Raw genomic sequence first — 6303 nt, forward strand, 5'->3', positions numbered from 1 at the left:
GCTACACTGAGAGAGAATATGCAGTGATGGAAAACATTGTGATATTTAGAGACTGAAGAACTGATTTTTTTGAGAGTTGTAAAGTTGTTATGTTGATGTTGGATTACATGTGGATGTTTTAGCACTTCCTGACAGTCAATAAGTTTCTGAACCCTGCTGACATTTTGACCTGTTTAAACTTTTCCTGGTTTGGACGGCAGTGTCTCGTCTCCTCCGCTTCCCACTCGCTGATGGGCACCTCTGCTCTGTCTCTCCACTCCAAAATGCTTCCTAATGAAAAACTTAGAAAAACAGCTGTGCTCTGCACTGTATCGGAGTTGGTGAAAGAGATTTTTGTCGGAGCAGAAGTTTTTAAATCATCGACTTTTGGATTAGAGATGCACGCAGCAGCTTCCCTAAACCTTGTCTCATACAGAGGGCTGAAAACAGGGTCATGTGTCTGCATATGGTCGCGTCACTGTGTTGGTTGGATGCATCATGTCAGCAGAGACTCTGGCTGCTTCTGGCATTATTTACATAAACCCACTGAGCTGGAATCACTTAATGACATCATGAAAAAAAAAAAACAAGGTCACCCCTTTAAAGACTGACATTGTACCGGCGTCAGATTTTATTTTAACAATTTACAAAGTGCTGCCGTTGCTGAAGAAAAAAAAATACACATTCACATCGTGATTTTTTTCTCGGTTGAGACCACATGTTTAATAAACAGTTAGTTAAACTTTCATAAGCTTGGTGTAGGTGGAGACTTGTTATGTCACATCGCATCATGAGAACAGACCAATGATTTTAAAGATGAAAGACAATAAGGAATATTTTTTTTTTTTACATCAAGAAAAGATGTGACACATTGATACAGCTTGAGACTGTAAAGGTGGTTGAACTTGTTCCATGAGGTTCCCTCGCATACGTGTATAAATATGCTGTACACACACATAAATCAAAGACATGCATTACAGCATCAATGTTTTATTTAAAATCCACCTCCGCTTCTACGTTCTCAACAGAGACGTGATGCTGAGTCTTGGTGCATGGCTGCCATAATAAATTCCTTTGAACAATGCTTGTATACTCTTGTATTTCTTGTATGTAGCATAATAAGACAGATGGAGAAGTTCAAGATGACTCCAAAGAGAAAAAAATAAAAAATAACACAGTAGCCTACATTATCGGTTGAGTCATCTTAAAGCGGCAGCGTGCTGTAAATGAATGTTGATCCAAAAGTTTAGGAGGCGGTATATCTCCAGAGTGACCCACACCAGCTGCTCAGCTGACCCCGTGCTAGCTACCAATGGCTGTGGCTAGCTGTGGTTAGCTCATGAGCTCAGATCGGCTGTGGAGCCAGTTGCCCTATTAGCTGACCAAATTCTGCCCAGACTGCAACTTCTGGGAATCGCCAAAGGCCAACAGCCTCAGCTCGGCTGAGCACAACAACCTCCTAGTGATCACTGCTGGACCGAACACGGCCTCTGAGAGCAACAGGGGCCAGTTTGTCGACAGGGACGCAGCACAGCCGTGATTTACAGCAGCTCTGACCAGGACAACGACTCCGGGGATGAGAAGACACGTCAAGTGACAGGAGAGGCGGGAGAGTTGTCCACCTGTGACGGGCAAGAAATATTTTCACATCTTATTCTGTGAATTAAAACTTATTTCAACCAAACCAGAGTGTGGAAGGACAAACCAAGAATAACGTAAAGAGTTTAAGTTGCTGATGTCAAGTTTGAAGTTTTAGTATTTTGCGATGAGTTAAAGAGACATTTAAGCCTCTTCTATTTTTCTCTTTTATGAGGAAAATATGTGTTGAACAATTTACTCTTTTTTGCCATTTTCTTGAGTTTTTTTTGTTTGTTTGTTAGAGTATTGGAATATGTAGAAAACTCACTGTTCGCATACATCATTCAGCTGAAAGTACAGGACTGACATTTCTTGAGGTACAACGAGATAAAACAGGCCAGAGCTAGCTGGTTGACATGCTAACTTCCCTAGATTTCTCAGAAACACAGTCAGTAGACGTTATAGACACTGTTGTTTCTTCACACTCCCACACAATGCACATTAAAAATAACAATTTGTTGTGTTGCTAATTGGATTTTTTTTGTTTTCAACAAAAAACTCTTACATATCGCACCTTTAACCTGATCCTTGGGTGGTTTTGGAGACTGTGTTATAACAAGCTGCGATCAACAGTATTGATGTAGCCGCAGGAGGGCAGAGGTGTTGTGTGAGGCATCAGATAATTTGTCACTCAAGCCAGAGGGGTTTCAGTGGAATGAAGAACATCTGGTCTGAAATGGTTTATCAAAAAACTCATCATTGGATCAAAAAAGAGGTTGGTCGTTTGTCTGTTGACCTCTTCAAGCAGATGTGAGGTCACCACAAGTGAATCACTGGGTTTACAGTGAACACATCGCGGATTGATTCGGTGAGCTTGTGTCTATTTCTGTGTTTGTGCGCGAGGTGTGAATCAATATGAAATCCTTTCTTATCACACCCTCATGTGTCACTGTCTGCACCTACTCCACCACAAACCGGTGATCCTTTAATACTGAGCTCTGCCTCTGAAACACTCTCTATCTGTTTCTCTCTCAGACAGCAGGTACATCCATCATAGTCTTTCTTACATAAATTTGATCGAAAGAGAGAAAAACAAACACCACCCTCATATCAAGCTGTCCTGACGTTCACTCGCCGGCTGCTGAGTAAGCGAGCATGTCTGTCTGGTTGCCTGTCAGACTGTTTCTTTATAAGCTGTCTCTCTGTTGTTCTAGGCTTTTTGAAAATAAACACACTTCCTGCAGCTGTCCTCCCCATCAGAACACAGGATGTTTCTCTTCACAACTAAATAAGGTAAGGCTTTACAGTAAAGACCTGTGCAACAAAAGCTGGAAGTTTGGGTGAAGATGGAGTTATCAGTACTACACAGCACTTTGAAAATCTGCTGCGATTTATTTCCGAGTTAACATACAGATTCTACACTTGCTGGTATAGATGAGAGAGAATCAACAGGAAATAGCATGATGAAGAGCAAATTCTTGTCTGGTTTGTGGTGTGCAGTCTGACACTGGCTGTATCTCCAGTGGTTGTCTGGTCTTAATGACGCTAACGCTGTGTGAGCCGTAGTTGCCCCAGTAAAGACGCCATCCTGACTGGCTGTCGCAGTTGCAGTGTCTCTGGGCCCGTTAGGTCGAGGAAGGCCGGTTGGCAGCAGCCGAGCCAAGAGACAGTCAGCACGTTTACATGCACAGCTTAGTCTGATTACAGCCATAGTTCGACTATTCCACTTAATCGGACAACTGGAATTGTACGAGTGTACATGCTGGTGAGAAAATCTAATTATTGGCCGAAGCATGTCATACCCTGGTACGATAGGTGGCGCTGTACCCATTTCAACTCGTGGTAATAGAGCCAGCTGACCTCTTTACGTCACCAGCAACAACAAACTCTGCCTTGGCATTCAAGAAAGATGGCGTACGAAGAGCAAGACGAAGCTACGTCTTTGTACATTTTGTATATGGTGTAGATGATAATTACACAAACTAGATGCACTTGAATTTTCAAACTGTCACATTACAGCAACTTTGCAGGTTTGATTCCAGTTGGTTACCTTTGTTGCGTGCCACACCCCTTCCTCTCTCTCCTCCATCTGCTGTCTGCCTCCACCCTCAATCTGCTCAATACATCTGACAAATACTAAAAAATGAACAATTTCATCTTGTATCCAAGAACTAGGAGACCTTGTGCCCAAACCACCGACAGTGAAGGCGCTGAAATGTAACTGCAGAAAGAATGAGAGAAATCAAAAAGCTTCAATTTTGCAAAGGCAGATATTTCCCGTTTTGCGGATCCCACACACACACAGAAGAGCAGAATGCTTCACAGTCAATCTGAGGAAGGGAACAAAGCAGCTGGGCAAAGTCAGAGCATCGATCTATCTCTCCAACATCTGAAATATTTCCACAGAAAGATAAAACCGACTCATCCCCTGCCAGCCTGAATTTGGGCTTCAACTCATAAGGCCATGTGTGGAAATGTGTGACCTCCGAGGGCTCAGCCCACACAGAAACTTTAAAACTGTGATCAGACTGAGCTCTGCAGGTTGTGTTGGGAATTTAATGAGCTGTTACAGATTCTGGACATGGTGAGAGTAAACCACACAGAACCCCAAAGGTAGAAAAAAAACTTAAAAAGAGGATTTTCTGCACTTTGTAATGAAATGAAGAATATGATGAATACAGGTAGTAGTGGGGAAATATGTACATTTACTCGACTACTTCTACTTATGCCTCCAAACCACCAGATTTCAGAGGAAAATAAACCTTTTATCACACTACATTCATCTGACAGCTGTGATTTTCAGTCATTTGTTACAAACTAAAATTAAATCACACATTCAGAAGTAACAAACTACAAAGAATTATCCATACTTTATTTTCTGACATTTTTTTTTTTACTTCTATCACTACATTTCAACACAAATATCTGTAATTTCTACTCCTCACATTTTCAAAACAGGTTCATTACTTTAGTTTGAGAGCATCTGAAGGGAATTATGGGTTATTTTGATTCTGCGTCATTGCACGTCGCCTTTTCAACATCAAAAGATTCACGTAGCAAGACAGACACAGACAGAGAGGGAGACTGAAATGGGGAGAAAAGGCATGTTAGTGTCTCATATCTGCAGAGACCCTGCAGCCTTTGTGTTTTGTTATTATCTCAGTTTGCTGCTGTGCTCGGGACACTTCACCGACCCAGAATGTGGCTATTTGACATCCTGGGAATCAACTATCTTTGTGGTGCGTAGGACAAATCCTACTGATTCAATCTTTAAGTTAAAAAGTCTTTGGATTATATTGAGGTTCACTTACCTTTCCTAAGAAATGGCCAGTAGAAACGTCTTTCAGAGGGAAACTTTATACTTTCATATGTTGAATTGAAAGTAATTTCAGAGCCTGTACTGACTTCCACTAAGTAAAAAAAAAATGTGTGTACTTTGGCCATATCTGTTCAATCAGCTCAAGAAGATGCATTGTTATAAATTAAACTAAGGTTGCAACAAATGAATATTTTACTGTAATAATATGATCAAATCATTGGTTGTTTAATCCATAAAATGTCAAAAATAGTAAACAATGCAACAAAAAAATCATAATCTCCAAGGTAACGTCATGAAATCGATATTCAGTTTTTTAATGATACAATGCAAAGAAAATTAGCTAATCTTTATATCTGAGAAGCTGAATAATCAACAAATTCCAACAATATTTAGATGGACATTGAAATTGGTCTGAAAGTGTCCATTCTGCATTATGTTTGATAACTGTAAATAGTTGTGTGCTTTTACCTTTACTCTGGAAAGTCTTTTATTTGTGTTTCTTGTGTGTTTTTTCTGCTTTTTCTTCTCTAATCTGACACTGAAGTGATGAAATAGATGAAATGATCATCCACAGCAGCACGGCAGGCTGTGAGCTCATTCACAACCCCCCTCACAACTTCTTCTCTCCAAAGAATGTGAGTAGAATGAATTAATGAATGTTTGTGTTTGTGTTTGTCTGCGTTCCCGCGTGTGTGTGTGTGTGCATGTGTGATTGATGGATAATGTTGTCAGCGCAGGAGAGCTGAGATCTGCGGCAATAAACTCTAACATGTTGCTATCAGGGAGCTGTCATGCTGCTCAGCCCTATGTGAAGGCTCATTTCCTCCCAGCATCATCCAGAGGACAACAAATGGCCAGAAAACACTGTTCTCCAGATAGGAACTCATACGTGGAGATAGCCGGGGGGGGCAGAGACTATGAGAGTGACGCTGTGAGGAGAGAGACCACCAATCAGCTGGAAGACCTGCGTTATCAGCCCCATGTGTTGGGAAGCATCAAGCTGAATACCACCTCAGTGGGGATAATGTCCTGTGACACTGAAGTTGCCAGGTCAGGTGGAGCCAAATGACACGTAAAGATCCACAAGCAGATTATAATGAAGATATGACATTTATAAAGATGCTGCTTGTTAAGATGGAGTAAGTAGAGGGTTTTACAGATCTGTAGCAAATAGAAAGCTCAGCCTCTACCTTCAGGAACATTGTGGTTAGGTTGAGGCTCAAAAATCTACTTGCTTAGGTTTACACCCAAAAAAAACACTTGGTTAGGTTTAGTCTCAAAAGTATTTGGTTAGGTTAATTCAGTAAAACTACTTTGTTAGGTTTAGGCTCAAAAAACTACTTGGTTAGACTTTTAAGCTCATACTTTGGGTAACTACATTCAGTCTCTTAATGTAAGTGGTGTTACTCATGACATGTTAATGTAAG

At 41.0% G+C, this 6303-nt stretch overlaps 2 long non-coding RNA genes across 2 annotated transcripts; one reads left to right on the forward strand and one right to left on the reverse strand.

The window, feature by feature from the left end:
- Nucleotides 1-1166: 1166 nt before the first annotated feature.
- On the reverse strand, nt 1167-2775 carry LOC119033844. Its single transcript, XR_005079386.1, has 2 exons — nt 2132-2775; nt 1167-1601 (listed from the first exon to the last, which is right to left on the reverse strand). It is a non-coding gene; the product is annotated as an uncharacterized LOC119033844 (long non-coding RNA).
- Nucleotides 2776-2780: 5 nt separating this feature from the next.
- LOC119033843 lies at nt 2781-5949 on the forward strand. The gene is made up of 3 exons (XR_005079385.1): nt 2781-2850; nt 5421-5511; nt 5659-5949. It is a non-coding gene; the product is annotated as an uncharacterized LOC119033843 (long non-coding RNA).
- The last annotated feature ends 354 nt before the right edge of the window (nt 5950-6303 follow it).

This window comes from Acanthopagrus latus, chromosome 15, assembly GCF_904848185.1.
Source record: "Acanthopagrus latus isolate v.2019 chromosome 15, fAcaLat1.1, whole genome shotgun sequence".
Lineage (NCBI taxonomy): Eukaryota > Metazoa > Chordata > Actinopteri > Spariformes > Sparidae > Acanthopagrus > Acanthopagrus latus.